This window comes from Leptonotus elevatus, chromosome 2, assembly GCF_054856555.1.
Source record: "Leptonotus elevatus isolate MCC_2025b chromosome 2, RoL_Lele_1.0, whole genome shotgun sequence".
In the NCBI taxonomy this organism is placed as follows: domain Eukaryota; kingdom Metazoa; phylum Chordata; class Actinopteri; order Syngnathiformes; family Syngnathidae; genus Leptonotus; species Leptonotus elevatus.
The window spans coordinates 39110213-39128615 of NC_141240.1; the positions used below are offsets into that span (position 1 = coordinate 39110213).

The window sequence follows — 18403 nt, forward strand, 5'->3', positions numbered from 1 at the left end:
TGAGATTTTTTTTTAAATTAAAATTTAGAAAATACTGATCAGTAAACTTGCTCATGTACACTGTCAAATTTGTATGGAAATTTATTTCTCTGAAATTTCTGGCTTAACTGAGCCACTGCATTTAACAAACAGTCTGTTTTATGTTTGAACAGCACCAAAATTAAATATTAAGGCTTAATGTTCCATTAATATAACATTCTTCCATGCTTAATGTGTGAATCCGTTTAACCCTAACTAAGACGTTTTATTGAATATTCCCATAAAAAATTGATGTTTAAAAATTGATTCGGCGCATATCGAATCGATTCGAGAATTGCGCGCTGTAATATCGCGATATATTGCCGAATCGATTTTTTTATAACACCCCTACTGTATAGTGTTTTTCCTCCTTCCAAGGCCCTTAAAGCGATATATATTTTGACTACTGATGACACAGCATCAGAAGCAACTGGGAGTTCAGTATCTTGCTCAAGGATACGTTGACATAGTCACACTGGCCTGGGATCAAACCCACGCTCTCGGGGTTGCGAGGCGACCAGTCTCCCGCCCTCCACAACAATAACTGGATCAATCGCTATTGAAATGTTGACATCGCGCTGGACATTTTGAAAGTTTCTCCTTCACCGGAAATGAGGGTAGTGGTGGATTTAACTCTCAAGGTAGTGCTATTCAGGTTGCACCCAACATCCATCCCAATGCTCAAGGACATTTACTCTGACAGTGTAACATTTTATTTAAAGAGGGTTAAAATAACTCTGCTTACTGCATACTTGATTGAACACGGAAAATTTACCAATGACGGATTTTCTGTGTACTTGCAGATGTTATTTACTTGATATCATTTAGGATTTTGAAATTGTACGCTGAATTGATTTAGTTATTGAATACAAGCACAATAAAAGTCAACGCAAATCATAATATGTGACTTTAAAAAGGAAAAGTTGGACCCAAGGTCAAAAAGGTTAACTTCTGTTATAAAATGGGACATCGTAGACATTTTCTGCTTTTCTTCTATTGGAGGATAGACTTGCTTATTTCGCAATTGGCTATGCTATGGCCAAACTAATGCCGCAGTGTCATAAAGCCAACAAGTGTGGTGATGTCGGTGCATGTTGTGATATGGATAACATTCTCATTAAAACGCAGTTGTTGCCCACGCGTTACTGGATATAACATTTTGCGCTGATGCCCTCGTTCTGCCATCAGTCCCGCTGGTTTGAATATTTTTAGACTAACACCGGTTGGAATAGATGAACGATCTTATTTATGTGCTCTTGGACTTAAACAGTTGTATGACGGTCAAACATTTTACCGTTGGTCAAAAGTCAAAAGTCCTCTATTTATCAACTCATTGGAAGATGAAGTGCCAAAAGCATGTGATTAGCGATTACGTAATGTAGGAAAGTTAACTCAATCATTTCAACCCCCTTGCAGTCACTGCACTATCCTCAATACATGGCAAACATTGGAAATAAATAAATAAATCAATGTTGCCAGGCAACCAAGACGTAGTGCAAGCAGCTCCGTAGTTCCTTGTAGCTGTATTTAGTGTTCAATGATATCGACAAGCTCCCATTAATACCTGACCTGGCTTGCACACCGCGAGAATCCAACAAGCAGCCAAAGGTCGCCTTGAAAAAAAATCTCCATATTGCACTCGTAATAATACTTACAAATTAACCTAAGGTTTCCCAGTGTGGTGTGGCAACCCACAACACTCGAGGATCCACAACACTTCAGCACATTAGCTCAATTTAGAGTGTTTGCAGCGTGAAGGAATATATACTCAAGCCACGCCGGTGAATAGTTTTAAAATGTAATTCATGAAGTGGAATCCAGAAGATGATTTGGGCAATCAACTCTGAAATGGACCATGAAAAATAAGTGTCTAAAGTCAGACAAGACATTACAGTCAAGGCTGAATATCTTATTTGTACATCTTTATATTATCAGTGTAGCACGGTGAGGAGTGGTTCACAGCTCTGAGGTTGCGAGTTTGAATCTGTCGTTTACCCTGTGCTTGCTCCGGTGTTCCTCCCACAAAAACATGTTAATAGCCTCCAGCTCACCAGTGACTCCAGTGAGCATAAATGCAGTATTGAAAACAGATGGATGAGTATTAACTAGAGCTGCCAAAAATAATCGACAAGTCATTGATTATCAAATTAATCGACAACTATTTTAATAATCGAGGAATCGTTTGGAGCCATTTTTTAAATTTAAAATCTTCTGATTTCAGCATATGAAAAGTAATTGTTCAATGATTTCTGCAGTCCCTTCATGTGTTTAATCAAAATAAGACATTTGTAAACATCGGTTTTCACCGAAAATAGGAATAGGATAGGAAAATACTGACATTCTCTACTTGAGTAAAAGTTACTGGTGTAAAAAACAACTTTGGTAAAAGTAAAAGTACTCACTCAAACAATTACTCAAGTAAAAGTAAAAAAGTACAAGCTCTGAAATGTACAATGAAATGTAATGTGTAGGAAACATTGACGGCTGCTTTTTCTTCAAAGTCTACCCCCCCCGCCCGTGTATTTAAAACTGAATTAAAAAAAGTAATTACCTTGTTTGGAAAATGCATTGACTAAAAAGTACACAGTACACATACTCATGTTAAAATGTAACGGAGAAAAGTAAAATGTAGTCTAAAAGATGAATACTGCAGAAAGTTAAAAAGTCCTGGAAAAAAAACTATAAGAAGATTGCATTTTGAAAGTAATAATCATCATCATAATAATAATACAACCATTCGCTGGTTAGCTCAGTCCATCACTTGTGTCCTTATAAGGGAACATAGTTGTTTGTTGACTTCTATCTTCCAGTCCGCCGATCGTGAGCCAAGTTCAGGAAGTGATTTCCCCTCAGGCAACGGATTAAAAGTCTTGCTATTGTTCCGAATGATCACTACCTCAAGGTCATGTGTGAGACATCCCCTGCTCTCAACACAATCTGTTCCGAGCACAGCGCACACACGTATTCCATAGAATGTAACAAAGTCCATCATTATTAGAACCGTTTTCCTTTCCTTTCGCCACTTGTTGGCGCTACAACTTGTGGTGTTCAAATGGGGGTCACGTCACGTGTTCCGGTGGTGACCAAAGCGCCGACGGCCGCCTTAGTTAAAATATACTCAAAAATACAAATAATACGACTTAACGTTAGTTTGAGTTGAGATTAAATTTGACCAATCTCGCTGGTAGTTATGTGTCTGACACATCATTTGGTTAAAACAACCGCTCGAGATTGGTAGGTGTTTTCAACCAAAATATATTGCTGATTGGGCCAACCATACTAATTGGCCATTCGGACCAAAATATTGGTTAATCTGTATTAGAGGCTGACATTTTTTCTGAATTCTCCGCATTTGACCCATCCCCTGAGCGAGCGGTGAGCAGCAGCAGTGGCCGCGCTCGGGAAACATTTAGTGATCTAACCCCCCCCCCCCCCCCCATTCCAACCCATAATGCAGAGTGTCAAGCAGGGAGGCAAATGCGTCCCATTTTTATAGTCTTTGGTATAATCCGGCCAGGGTTTGAACCCACGACCTCCCAGTTGCAGGGAGGACACTCTACCACTAGGTCACTGAGCTGGTCTCGCCTAGTGGTCTATCTAGACACACATTTCCATTTTTAAACACTATATTATATTGTAATCACTTATAATAATTAATAAATACATTTAGAATACAATAAATTAATCCAATAAATATATTTCCAAGCGTTCTATCTAGATTTACTTTCTATTGTAACCAATTTCATTGGTTGTTTGGCTAACCCAAAAATATGGTTAGCCCGTAACCACCCGGAATGGCCAATCTATTGGTTAATCAAGCCAATATGAGCTTAACCTAGGAGATTTTTATTTTATTTTTCAACCAATCCATTTTTTCCCCTCGACATCATCTTGAGATGTCTCCCGTCCTGTTTCACACGGAGCCTCGCCTGTAGGGTTTTACAAAAAGAAAGAAACAAATCGGCAGGAATATTTGAGTTGTTTTTAGAGTGCAAACTGATTTAGAATATCTGTAGGAGTGCAATGATTTAAAAAAAAAAAAAATTAATCATGCTACAAGAGTACATCTGTATAAATGTTGGCAATAAAATGAATTATACACAGCAAGACAAAACATATTTCATCTTCTGCTGCTTGTTGCCTTTAAAGTGCATTCTGTCTTTTGAACGCAACAGCACAATAATTGTAGCGCTATCTTATGAAGAATGAAGCGGGAGCCCAATACAGGTATACCTGCTGGCACTAATGAAGTTTGTTGCCAATGCTGCTAATGATCACATAGCAACTAATAATAACATAATGAGCTGTGATTATGACAAATCAAAGCAAAGTGTAAAAGGCAGGGAAGTGTATAATTAGAGAATAGAAATAATAAAAAGCACAGTGAGACAGCGTTTGTTGCTGACTGGGATGCGGGTTGTGTGCGTGCGTGTGTGCGTGCGCGCGCGCGCGCGGGCCGGGTCAGAAGTTCTGCTACTGAGCCAGCGTTCTGACCTTTTGACAGTGCAGTGCAGACACAAACACAATTTCCCAGCAGGGATCACTAAATCATTTAATTCATTCATTAATCTCCCTCGCTGCCCTCAATGAAGAATTTCTGTGTACTACTGATGCTCGCATTACATTTTATTTTGAAAAGGCCTTGGCCTCAATTTAAATCCTGTTCATGTCACCATTAAATTTAATGACCATGTGCTATTACTAGGAAATTAATCATGTTATTGAAATACATTTCTTTTATATTCATGCATGACAAGTATTCTGTCTGGGATGTTAAAACGGTGCAAGTCTGGGGCCCCGAACGGACCTGTTTCTTCATTTCACTAAATAGTTCATCGCGTGCCAATCATCAGCACATGCTCAAATATGCAAAGAGTGTCCGTGGCACAAAGGTAGCAGGTCAGGGCAGCCAGATGGTTCACAGTGAGTGCTAAAGCATCAACATGTGTCTCCTTTCACCATCGCTGTCGATCCGGAATCAGGTTAACCTGTTTGGAGATCTCCATATTGTCGTTGAGCAGCCTCCAGACTGTGTGATCATGCAGCTAACGAGACATCTTAGCCTTCCGTTTAATTCACTTGGCTATTGGTTTAATTATTCGTGACAAGACTCTCACTGTGACCTGAGCTTAGAGGTTGACGGGGTAAATGATAAGTCATTAATGTGATTCTTAATTGTTCTTCTCTACTCTATATGCATCAGTGGCATTTAGTTAAGTTTCCCGAGGTTATCCTCCAGCAAGGCAGATTGTAAAAAGGGGCCTGCTCGTTTAGCCAACTTTGAATTGTTGTTGTTGTTTCTTGTCTCAGTGTTCCAAACCTCAGACGTGTTGCAACTCTATAACAAAAAGCGCAGTCTAAATGTAAACATGTGGTGGATTCTTTCTTTTGGTATTTCGCCTCACGAGCGCAGATAGAAGAGGGCGTTTGTCTTGTTGTGCGCCGTTGTGGGAGTGAGCACAGACAACTCAAGGAACTGCAAGAAGATCTCTACTCGCAGATAATGCAGTTAGCCCCGAATAAGTTAGCAGATCTAAAAAAGCAAAATAAAAAAAGTGAGGCGATCAACTCAAAAGTTAAAGTTTTCCAGAACTTGAATAGTTGGATTACACCCAACTTCATTTTTTTGATACATCGTGTACTTAGAAGCTTTCTGTTACAGCAACTCAATTATTCTCAGTTACTAACTTATAAATGTTAGTTTTAAAATGACTGGATTAAGTTAAAGTCCAAACCACAAGTACACGGTGTCCTCACGAGGGTCGTGGGAATGCTGGAGCCCATCCCAGCTGTCTTCAGGAAGTAGGCAGGGTATACCCTGAACCGGTTGCCAGCCAATTGAAGCGTACACCACACAGATAAACAAGCTAGGGACAATTCAGAGTGTTCAATTAACCTACCATGCATATTTTTCAGAACGTGGGAGGGAACGCGGGAGAAAACCCACGCAAGAACGTTGAGAACATGAAACGTTCACCCAGGAAGGCCGGATTCAATCTCACAACCTTTGCACTGGGAGGCAAGTCAAATAAATTATGAGACATATACGCAAAACATTTAAAAAAAAATTACATTACATACTGGTACATAGTTTTATTTTTAGTATGTACTATACAAATTAATTTTATTTGTAAATATTACATTTTTTGAGATAATAGAAACATGATTGTAATCATGAAATAACTAAATTTGATTAAGTTACAGCTAATTTATGTTTTTAAGTTATCCATACCCCAAAACTAGTATAGTTCAATTTAATAAAAAATAATTAGTACAAATGACTCATACAAGCATACAAAGTTACACCAACTTAAAAAAGTTAGGTTAGTAGTAGTTTTTATAAACTTTGAATTAGGGCTGTCCCGGTCACACTTTTTTGGACCCGAGTCAGTCGCCTCATTTTGAGATCGGCCGATTCTGAGTTCCTGGACAGTGGTTAAATTAAGTAAACCATTTAGCAGGATTACGTAACAATTTGCAATTTAACGGATAACTGTTATTGTTTGATAATGAGATGCCAGAGTGCGTTTTTTATCCAATTCTCTGATTTCTTTGTGCATCTGTAAATCAGATTTTGATTTAAAAACCAAAAACCCCAAAAAAACATCCTCTTCTCTTAAGCAAAAAAACAAAATCTATAGGCCCTTTTTTAAGATGCATATTGCATGGCACTCACGTATTCGTGTAATAACCCTTTTTGATAATGAAGTACTTAATTAAAATCACCAATTTTCAGAAATTGTATTTTTGTTGAGTGCAGTTTCTTCGCTGTGTGCTCGCGCATGTGTGTGGGTGTGTGTGGGTGTGCGCGTGCGTGCGTGTGTGATTATAGCATTTCTAAAGTGCATGTAAACAGGTCAGATCCAATTATGAGATTAGTCCCGGTTACAGAATTTTCATGTAAAGTAAATGGGCAATATGCAATGCAGTCAACAAGTTATGTTTATCAAACTCATTTTAGCCCAATAATTTCATTATTGGGCTCTCATCGCAATGTCTGTCCCTACATCCGGATTGGGTTCAAATCTGAAAATCACACTGATTGTTGATGCCCCCCATCACCCCTTCCTTCCCCCCCATTTTTGCATGGTGTGCGGCCGCTGTTTGTGTTGTTCTTCTGCTATTCAGTGTTGATTGTGAATGGCGAGCAAATCGTGTTGTGCATGAAGAAAACATTGCAACATTTGAAGGCAGAGTTGCACTGTGTATGGAGGAGTATTGACCTGTACAACGCGAGGTGCAGTTTTTTCAGCAGTTGAGCCTCTTGGGCATGGTGTGGGGGGGGGGGGGGGGGGGGGGTATGTTCTATTCTGCCTGGTATGAAACGCTGCAGACTTAGGTCTCACTTAGGTCTCTGATGATTCTCAGTTGACAGTCACAAGACTAAAAATGGAGTTTACTACTCAAGAAATAAAAATGTCAGTATACAGCTTGATAGAGCGTTCGGAATCCATCGAGGAGATTTCATTTATCATTATTACCACATGTAGACATGGTCTTATAAGGTCGAGTCATGTTTGTCAGTTCATTTGTAAATCCATAAATATCTTTGATTTGATGGCTGACTACAATTCTGATGTCTTGCACTGCACACTGGTGCTTGACCTCCTCTCACTGACACTGAAGCGCAAAATCCACTCTGATACAAAGTTGCTCGACCCAAGGTCACTCGACTCATTGGCGTTGGGCTAATTGCATTGACCTCAGTCACAATGAAAGCCTCTAAGCATCTTGCACTTGCCCTAAATCGGCGGCCTGCGCCTTGATGCCGTGTCAAACGGACATAATAGTTGTCACATTAAACTTTGTTGAACTCTGGCCACTTTTATCCTGCTTTGAGCTCTTTGTAAATACAGACATGAAATGCTGCATCTCTTCTAGATTCTAGAAAGTCTAAATATGCGCCTTATTGATGAGCTGATTTAAAGTCACGCTATTTCATTTTGATTGAGCTTTTCTGGAACGTTACACAAATACTAAAGGACTGTACACTTGAAAGAGAATTTGGCTATTCTACAGTATAGCCTAAAGCAGGGGTCTCCAACCTTTTTTTCCCCCACCACAAGCTACTTTTAGAAAAACAAAACAGCAGAGTACTTCTCATTTTTCACATTTATTTTAGTTCGTTTTTCAGATCAGAAAAACAAACAAGATAAATAGTACTTTGTCTCAATTAATTTTGTAAAACACTTTTGCCCATTAAAAATATCCAATATGGCCGTTAAGGATTTAAGAATTTTCAACATTCTTATTTTATCCATGGCTCATGTGGAAAATAAAGTATTAATGGCTTAAAGTTGTGTTCCCAAAATCTGAACGGCTATAAGGTTGACATTTTGAGTTTTTTTTTAATTGGTAAAAAGTGTTTTGTAAAATAAATGAAGCCAATGTTCTCGTTATCGTTTTTTTTTTTTTTTTTAATAATGAAAAGACCTCAACGTGCATATTTAAGGCACATTCCCTTCCTTTAAACGTGGAAAATGAATTACAAAGTAGCCCTGGTCCAAAATATTGAAAAAGAAGCTAAGAAAGCTAAGAAAGGAAGGCAGGTACCAACTGTCAAACTCATTTACTGTTAAAAGCAAGGTACTCGTTGTTTAATGCTAACAGCTTGCTGCTAGCCACTAACGTCGGAGATCTGTGCCGTACCATACAATGACGGCGTAACTAACTAGCGGTTTCTTAGCATTCTAAATTAGCGATTGAACACGAGTTCGGGATAGCGTTGCGCTGATGTTGGTCGCAATTGTGTAATGTCAATAAAAACTACGGTAAAGAAATCCTAAACGTCTAAAAGTTGAAGTTAAGCTAGCCATCACGCCACGTTGCGGGCCAACTTCAAAGTCAAAGTTTACTAAGACTATTTTCATTGCCGTCATGTGTTATTTGGAATGCTTTTGCTTTAGCCTTAGTGTAGGCGGTGTGTTACGGTGAGTATGTTTCCAGCTTCCTTGACGTGTGAATGACGATGTCATTTAGCAACGATGAATGGATGAATATGAGCAGAGTGGTGGTGACAAGATGGCTGGCAACATGCCAATTTTGTTGAGCTGGAAATCAATCCAAACAAAACCATCTTCTCAGCAAACCATCAGATGGTAACATTTTGCTTTTTTTGTTAATCTATTTCATATCATGTTGCAGAATGCCTAGGAGTATATTTTATATATATATTTTGATAAATTAGCAACTCTGAGCTAGTTAATAAAAGGGTTAAAATAGAAAATATATATATATTTTGGTGTTCAGTGAACTTATAGCAGTCATTTAATGTATAATTCATAATTTTCCAAAGAAGAAAAGGGTTCTTGGGTTCTCCAGGGTTAAAATCTGATTTAAAACTAGGCCGCGAGTGACTGGCAGCAGGAGAATCCATGGCCCAACATTTTGCTTCCCAAAAATGTTGCAGCTGTATGTATTTCATTGGAGGAATAGAAACTGGACTTTTAGGAGAAATTGCAAATGTTCCTCTTTATTCTTTTCATTTTCTACAGTGATGATGAAGAGGAAGCGGCAATAGATATGGAAGTGGAATCAATTATTAATGCATTGGACAAATATGAGCTGGCTATTGTCAGGCAGTTAGTGAAATGGAGAGGAAAGAGCTGGCAGCAATCTCAAATAACCCGCTGATGGTTATTCAGCAGGGTCTAATTGCGCAAATTCTCTGCAGGCCAATAGAATTAAAGCGCAGAAAAAGAAGTGTGCGGTTGTTGAAGTTATTAATTACAAACATTTAATGAAATGGACATTTTAGCATTTGCATTTTTTAGGGCTGCGGTCCAATGAACTGCACATTGCTATTGATTGACAGACCATTTTACTGACAAATGAACTCCTCCTATTGATTTTGGTTCCTTTGAACAGCACATAATCATATTTCACATCATTTGCCCCCTGCGTTTCCTCCTCAATCTCCTCCCTGCCATCGTCCAGACTTTCAATGATGCTCCTCCTCCCTGCGACTTGCCCGGTCGTCTTTCTTTCCAACCACGGGGACATGCTCCGAGATATGAAAGCCCATTTTCATGCATCCTTAAGATTCCAATGCTGCCATACGTTTATGAAGATATTGTTTTGAGGTTATGACCTCGACATGCATACAAAATATCTTGAGGACACTTTGTAATGGACAGCGTGATATGGCCGCAGCCCTGTGCCAAATCAACATTACGCCTGCAAGGGAAACATGAGGTCGCATGGACTCATTTTGATTCGCTGAGCCTCATTTGTTCTCATCTCAAGGCCTGGGGTCTGAGTTTGAATGCACAGCGTCTTCCGTCAACAAGTTTGAACAAACCGCACACATTTTCCTTACTTTCTCTCAGCCATCCTCCATGTTTTTCCTTTCTTGACCTTTGGCCAGAGCCCAGAGGAAGCCCGCCTACCTTGAGTCAGTGTTATAAAACAGCCGAGTGGCTTGAGGGAGGTTTGTCGCACTGTTGATTCAGTGATGGGCAACTGGTGGCCCATGAGTCGCTCCTTGATTAATCTAAAACAAACAAACAAAAAAGTTTTATTTTTAGGGGATTAACATGTTTCTCTTAGTCACAGTTTGCCACATAAGGAATATTTTTTTTTCCAGTATTTTTTATTTTTTTGGGTGGAAAATTTATTTTGGTGGTTTATCAGCATTTTTTAAATGAATTTTTGGTGTTTACAACCCCCCCCCCCCTCAAAAAAACAAACATTCGATTGTATTTCAGTAGGCGTCAAATCTATGCGGATTTCCCACATTTGCAGACTCACCCAGTTTCTGTCCCCCGTGCAAAAACAGGGTTCAACTCAATCGACCCCCATCTTGGCAACCTGGATTTTATATATTGATATATTTTTTTCAATTAAAAAACTTTGTTTTTTTTTTTAAGTAGTTTTTTGTGGAAAACATATCTTGAATGTTTATCAGCGTTTTTTTTTTGGGGGGGGGGGTTGTTTTGTACTCCCCCCAATTATATGCAGATTTTTGCTAAATGATTTTTGCTAAATTGTGGACTTGGAGAAGGCGTTTGATCGTGTCCCTCGGGGAGTCCTGTGGGGTTTGCTTCGGGAGTACGGGGTACCGAGCCCCCTGATACGGGCTGTTCGGTCCCTGCAGGACCGATGTCAGAGTTTGGTCCGCATTGTCGGCAGTAAGTCGAATTCGTTTCGAGTGAGGGTTGGACTCCGCCATGGTTGCCCTTTATCACAGATTCTGTTCATAACTTTTATGGACAGAATTTCTAGGCGCAACCGAGGCTTTGAGGGGGTCCGGTTTGGTAGCCTCAACATTGCATTTCTGCTTTTTGTTTCTATTATTAACAGCAAAGTTGTGTTGTCTTGTTAGTGTGTCAGGACCTGTTTTGTCCATTTGTATGCTTTTACTAATTGTGTGTCTGTGCTGTACTTATATTTTTGTATTTTATAGCTTTTTTTTAACATCATGGCCAGGCGACTTCTTCTTCTTTTCCTTTCAGCTTTTCCCTTCAGGGCTCGCCACAGCGAATCAGTTGCTTTCATTTAACCCTGTTCTCTGCATCCTCTGCTCTCACGCCAACTATCTTCATGTCCTCTTTAACTGCATCCATAAGCCTCCTCTTTGGTTTTCCTTTAGACCTCTTGCCTGGCATTTGGAAACTCAGCATCCTTCTGTCAATATACTCACTATCATGGCCAGTTGACTACAGATGGAAAAAAGCCTTCTGGCTAATTCTGGCTTTTTTAACTCATGAATTTCTATGTGTTTTATTAAATTGCACTGTCCCCTTTTAAATAAATCTAATCAAATAAAAAGAGTCACACAGACAAACAAAGTTTCACTTTTATCATAATCTGCGGTCAAATTATTTGTTTGACTATTATATTTGCTGTCACAAAGTGCACTGCTTCATGCAGCTCCCTAATTGAATTGTAGTGATTTTAGTTTTGGAATGTACGTAAGTTCGCTGATCATTGGATCCCAAACTGCAAGTCAGAGGTGGGCAATTCATTTTTCAAACGGCCATGCAACTCAATTATGTTAAATATGAATTTTATTTTATTTTTTTAACAGTGAATTGTATTTTTTATAAGATGCCATCGTTTAGCCTTGCCCTTGTATAACTACATTGTTGTAATTAGAAAATGAAAGCAGAAGAAAAAAACAGAAAGAAGTGATATTAAAATGAAACATCTACACATATAAGCAATAAACCTTGCGCAGAGTAAGTATTTCAGTTCACCCATGAGATCGGTGGGTCAGGAAAGAAAATGAGCAACAACAATTTTCTCTGTGCTCCCCTGACATGGATGGAATTTAAAAGAGAAAACCACCCTGTCAGCCATGCAGAAATTGAGTTTGCAAAATAAATGTATACATTTTGGCAGCAACACACTAGAGAGGGTTGACATGGGTGTAGTTCAATTAGAAAATATATATATATTATATTTTTTTAAAGGAACATAGTGGGAAGAATCTCCCCCGGTCCTTTTATAATTCACTGGGCAATTTCTTCATAATTTTATGGAAACGTTTCTGTCTTCATAATTTGATAGAAAAGTGTCTTACTCAGGATAATGTTTCAGAGGTGCGGGGTACATAATGACCTGACACGGGTCTTTTAGCTCTACAATTTCCCTCCTTCTCATTAGTTTGCCCAGCAACTGCTCCCCCCCGCCCCCCTCCCAGAAAAAAGTTGAGGTGAGGGTTGAGATTATTTATTATACTGTATGTGCTTGTCATTTGCACCTGGAACACCTTGTTCGACATAACACTGTTTTCATTATCCACTTGGTTGTGTGATGTGTTTTATCCAATCAGCCCTGGGAATTTACCTTTGAAAGAGTTTGCGTGTGAACTTGTGGCACAGTGGAAACTAATTACAGTGTCATCGGTGAATTGGCAGCGCATTACAGTAGATCCAAGCTCCAATTTTCAGAAAGTGACAAACAGCCCATTTCAAGTTGTTTTCATGCTCCCTTCGAGCATTTTCAGCTCAGGCGAGGGAACCAACCGCCAGAGAACACGTCCACATTCATTACACCAAAGGGTTTCATTTGAAAAGATCTCTAAGCAACCAGATTGGCTCAAACTTCCAAACGGGTAATTACACCTGGCAGGATGGATGGAACCGAACAGCAGACTTTAGTTTTAAAGGTAACTGTATGATGAGAAAATAAAAACTTCAACGCCAGAAGTTTTGAGCTAAACTGATTTTAATGAGCAATTGATATATATTTTTTTTAAAACAACAAACATGAAGGTTGTTAGCATTTTGGTTTCAAACCTTTCCTGCCTGGAATATTCAGCTGCGAGAACATTTAATTGTGGGGGATAAAAGCTCAAAATATGCTGATGTAGTTATTATTATTATTATTAGTGGTGCAACGGATCACTGGGTAGGATCGCGCACATTCTGCAGATTGGTTGGTGGGAAAAAAACAAAGTCCGCATTTAGGCAACTTGGGGTGAAATTAGTCCTCAAAATAATGGTACAGGATTTTTTTCCCCTGCTGCTTGTCTTGACACCATTCAGACATGTCAAGGAAGCTGAAAACAACACGCCGCCTACACTAAGGCTAACTTCAAAATAAAGTTGACCAAATAATACATTGGTGGCAATACAAATAGCCTTCATTTCATTTCATTTTTATTTTTGCCTTAGTAGACTTTTACTTTGAAGGTGGCCCACGTCGTGGCGTGATGGCTAGCTTGACTTCCCTTTTAGAGTTTGGCATTTTTTTTTATCATAGTTTTGATTGACATTAAAGTTAAGACCAACATCAACACAACGCTATCCCGAACTCATATTCAATCGCTAATGTAGGACGCTAAGAAACCGCTAATTAATTACGCCGTCATTGTGTGATACGGCAGACGTCTCCGATGTAAGTGACTAGCAGCTAGCTGTTAGCATTACCAACAAGAGCCTGACTGGTAGCTGTAAATGAGTTTCACAGCTGGTAACTGGCTTACTTGGTCTTTTCATTAGTATTAAAAAAAACAAGCAAAAGATAAATAGAACTTTGTCTTCATTTATTTTATAAAACACTTTTCACCATTAAAAAAAAAGAGAAAACAATACATACATAGCCGTTTAGATTTTATGAACACAACTTTAAGTCATTTTACATATGGACCATGTATGAAATAAGAATGTTTTGCACTTAAAGTTGTGTTCCTAAATCGTAAACGGATATATTAGAAACATTTTGAATTGATTTTTTTTATTTAATGGGAAAAAGTGTTTTACAAAATAAATGAAGACTACTACTACTACTACTACTGTAATTTTTTTCTGATCTGATCCGTGACTCAAATCTGTGATTCGTGGCTTATGTGATCCGTTGCATCACAAATTGTTATTATTATTTAAAAAAAGATAAGATGCCCCACTGTTAGGTTATCAATGGAAAGCCTAATCACGATCTGTAACTTTAGCGACATGTTTCCCCCTTTTATAAAGTTCTTCAATTAATCCTTAAAGGTGACTGTTTGTTTTCAAATGGCTGCAAATCCTCATATCACAATGTGATTAGGTGCACAAATACATCAATTATGCATGCACCTCTATTAAATAAGAAAGCGTAGGGTCACAGTAAAACATGACCTGTCTGTCATTGTCTAATCTGCCCGATTGAAGGTGAAGGTGAGCGAAAGGGAGTTGATGTCGAAAAGCCGAGTTGTGCGTTTTGCTTGCTTGTGTGTCGCTACCGCTCTCCGTTTGTGTTTACATTTCTTTGTTGTGGTTGCACAGAGGCCTTGCAAAGACACAAAAGAAGTGTAAGTGTAATCACCATCTGTTGTCAAGGTCATTTGGCGCACTATAAACACATCCATCATGAGCAGGAAATGTCCTCAGTTAACTGGAAATGGAGTCGTTCATCTTGGTGACATTTCACATTCAATATTTTGGATCATTGTGCACTATAGCAGCGCAGTAGAGATAGAAAGATATCATCAGTGGAGCAGATGCAATCACATTTTTGATCTCTTATTCATTAAAGGCAGAGTGTTGCTTCTTCGCAGCGGAGAAAATGTTTTGAAAAGTCGACTAGGACAAATTGTTGTGTGTTATGCGCCACAGTTGAGTTTGTTGGAGAACAACTGGATTCATTCTGGCCAATCAGGAGAGATTTCCAAAACCTTATCAATACTTTGCCTCATCACAAGTATTTTCCGCTCCAGCACAACAAATTTCAGCATTATGTTGATGGCGGTGGCGGTTTTTGACATGTGCATTATGTGTGGCCGCACTTTACCCCCCAAAAACATTTGACAGTAACATGGTTTTGATTTGTGTAATGGTATGACATATCAATCATGAGCATTTGTTTGGGATTTGGAGTCGCTATCTAAAGGAAAGATGCATGCTGAGGCACAGTCAATATAGTACAGAGTGTTTGTAAATCACATGACTGAACTGTAAGAAAGTAAATTAATCAAATCCACTGAATAAATCATCTCTAATGATTCAGTGCAGTTGAACGGATTGTCCATGTTATTGCTTGGGATGTGACAAAAAATGCAGAGGCTCCAAAGCGTGTCGAGAAATCCAGGAAGTAATTTACGAAGGTTGATTTGTTATATTGACACCTTATTAAAATAATCGCCCAAGTCATTTTTTCCAGATTTTATGGTGTTTTCTTTTCAGTGATTATCCTCATGAAAACACTGTTGCAAGACTGCAAAAAAAAAGAAAAAGTAATTTTGGCCATGAGAAATGAATATTTGTCCATCCAATTGGATGCAATGCAACTTGAAATCATTGACAACCTGTCATGTGATTAAAAGTTATTCCAGTCTTGGTCCGGCAACATAAAGCGTACCTGACTTGTGTGGTTTTATTCAAATGGGATAATGACTTGGACTGTAGATGATTGTAATGGCAACCTTGTGGACAGCCCAAGTCGCATTCTCATAACCTGCCATTTCATTTGTAAGCATCCCCCATCATGCTGCTTACATTTAGCAACAATGATAAATGGTGTGGAAACTTGCCAGAGGCCTTCTGTTATTGGTTTTTAAAGCAACACAGCATCCCAACGGGCAGAGGCTCTGGCCCAGAAGCAGGAGAAATGGATTTATGATTAAAGACAAAAAAAAAAAAAAAAGAGGCAAGGCAGCATAATGGTCGAAGATGCTCTTGGGGGAGATGAAACGCAATGCTGCTGTTAAATTGACACCCATTATACAATTTGTATGAAAGTCTATCCTGTTTTGAACATTTAATTCTCTGTACGCCATCGTCACCATTTGCCGACCCAGCTTTCATCTCTTGTGCTGACTCCTGTCAGAAATGAAATGAACAAAAACAACTTTCTAGTTTCTCTATTAATTAGCCGTTCAGATGGAGAATGTTTTGGTCTACTTTTATTCCTTATCCAATCAAGATATGACAAACGGATAGAAAGAAGGAAAGAGGGCTGGTGCAAAGTACAATAATGTTGACTATTTCCTTTTATTTATGACTAGGGCTGTAACTATAACGGCAATATCGTGATATCAAATACACGTTATTAAAAGCAGCACATCTGTTAAAAAAGTCGGATAGATTTCCATTTGTTCAGTTCTAGCACCCTCTGGTGGCTATTTCTTTTTTATAGTGCAGTTTAATTTTCACAAGGCATGTTTTTGCCCTTCTATGTTTAAAATCTACGCTAATGGTCAGATGAAGGGGAACAATATATATAATTTTTTTAATATATAATATTTATAATATTTTTAGCTTTTTCATTGTTTTGATATACAAAAGCACAATATTGTGTGTGTGTTTTTTTTGTACCGCCAACCCCCCCACAATATCGTGATAATTATCGTATTGTGATGTTTGGATATCGTTACATCCCTATTTATGACAACATCATTTCCATCCACGTCTGTACATGTTATTGTGGCAAGAGTCAAGGTTTGAGAGGGCTAATTCACCCTGGACGGATCACCTGACCATCACAGATGTAAAACACAGAGATTAAGGCATGTGATAAAAAATGACATCGAACATTGCATTGTCAGAAATGGCTCTGATATATGTAAATCCCGTTGAGTTCAGATAAGATCATCCTTGTTGGACTCCAAAGCGGTGCAGGCAGGGTAAAGCAACTTGCAGCTAAAGATTAAAAAAAAAAAAAAAAATTGGGGGAAAAGAAAAAAAATTCTTATTATATTGTGATTTATCAAAACAAACCCTGTAATGAAAAAAAATATATATATATTTCTGATCTAATTTAGAATTAAAGACCGTCTTTAGGACTAATTAGAAAAGCGCTGATAATTTGTGTCCAAAATATTCCTTTATGATTGTGTCTCCGTTTTGTCTCAATTTATCTTCATGTTGCCAGCAGCCATTACTCGCAGAGACTCTCGCAAGTCTTTGTCCTTTTGAGTTCATTGACCTCTTAATACCACTATCACACCACAATTATAGGATTCATCAATACTGCACAAAAGCGCAAAAATAACAAGGTGTGATGTCTGACTTTCCTGGAAAAGTCGGCTTTAAAAATGGATTTGTAGGTATGTCTGGGATCAGGTAAATTTCTCCTCCCTAGTCAGCTGTTGTGAGTGTAAAAAACAACAACAACATTAATACAGATTGCTATTTGTTTTACTAGTCGAATTTGTCTGTAAAAGTTCTGTGTGGGAAAACATTCCTGTTATTGTGTGGCAGCTAATTGACCCGGTGGCATATTTGAAATCTGACTGTCTAAAGTACAAGTAAAGGAAATCTGATTAATAATAATGATTAATAATCTAGCATCTACATACTGCTGCAAAATGAAAGTGCAAACAGAAACAGACAACCACACATTCTCACTTACAATTTTGAGTCTTCCATGAAGCCAACATAAATTGACTTGCGAGACTAATTAACCCCCTTTGAACTTTTTCACCATCTGCCACCATTCCGGCTTTGAATATAAAGATATAAAATGTGATTTTTTTTTGTGAAGAGTCAACACCAAGCGGGACATAATCTGGAAAAGGAACAACATGTTTTCAGGGTGATGAGCAATGTTGTTTTTACGCCAAACACAAGGTTTTGCATGTAACCCAAAAACTTAAATTTTGGTCTCATCTGACCGAGCACCATTTTCCACGTTTGTTGTGGCAAATTTCAAATGGGATTATATCATTATTGGTCATTTATGTCAACATTGGATCATTTAGAAATCATCAGGGAACTTCTGGAGTCGGTTGGCTGCGCTGCGAGAAAAGGGGGGAGGAATAATTCAGCACATCCTACTTTTCAGTTATTAGTTAAAACATTTTTTTTTTAAATAACATACATTTTGTTCCACTTCATGATTGTGTCCCACTTGGTGTTGATTCTTCACAAAAAAATATCTAATTTTATATCTTTATGTTTGAAGCCTGAAATGTGGCATGAGGTCAGAAAGTTCAAGGGGGACTAATACTAATATAATAAGG

At 38.4% G+C, this 18403-nt stretch overlaps 1 long non-coding RNA gene across 1 annotated transcript in view; it reads left to right on the top strand.

The window, feature by feature from the left end:
- The window catches only part of LOC147179970 (uncharacterized), a 45170-nt gene extending 38582 nt beyond the window's left edge, over nucleotides 1-6588 (top strand). The window contains exon 3 of the long non-coding RNA XR_015094174.1: nucleotides 5935-6588. This is a non-coding gene — a long non-coding RNA (uncharacterized LOC147179970). The remainder of the gene's footprint in view (nucleotides 1-5934) is intronic.
- Nucleotides 6589-18403: the final 11815 nt, after the last annotated feature.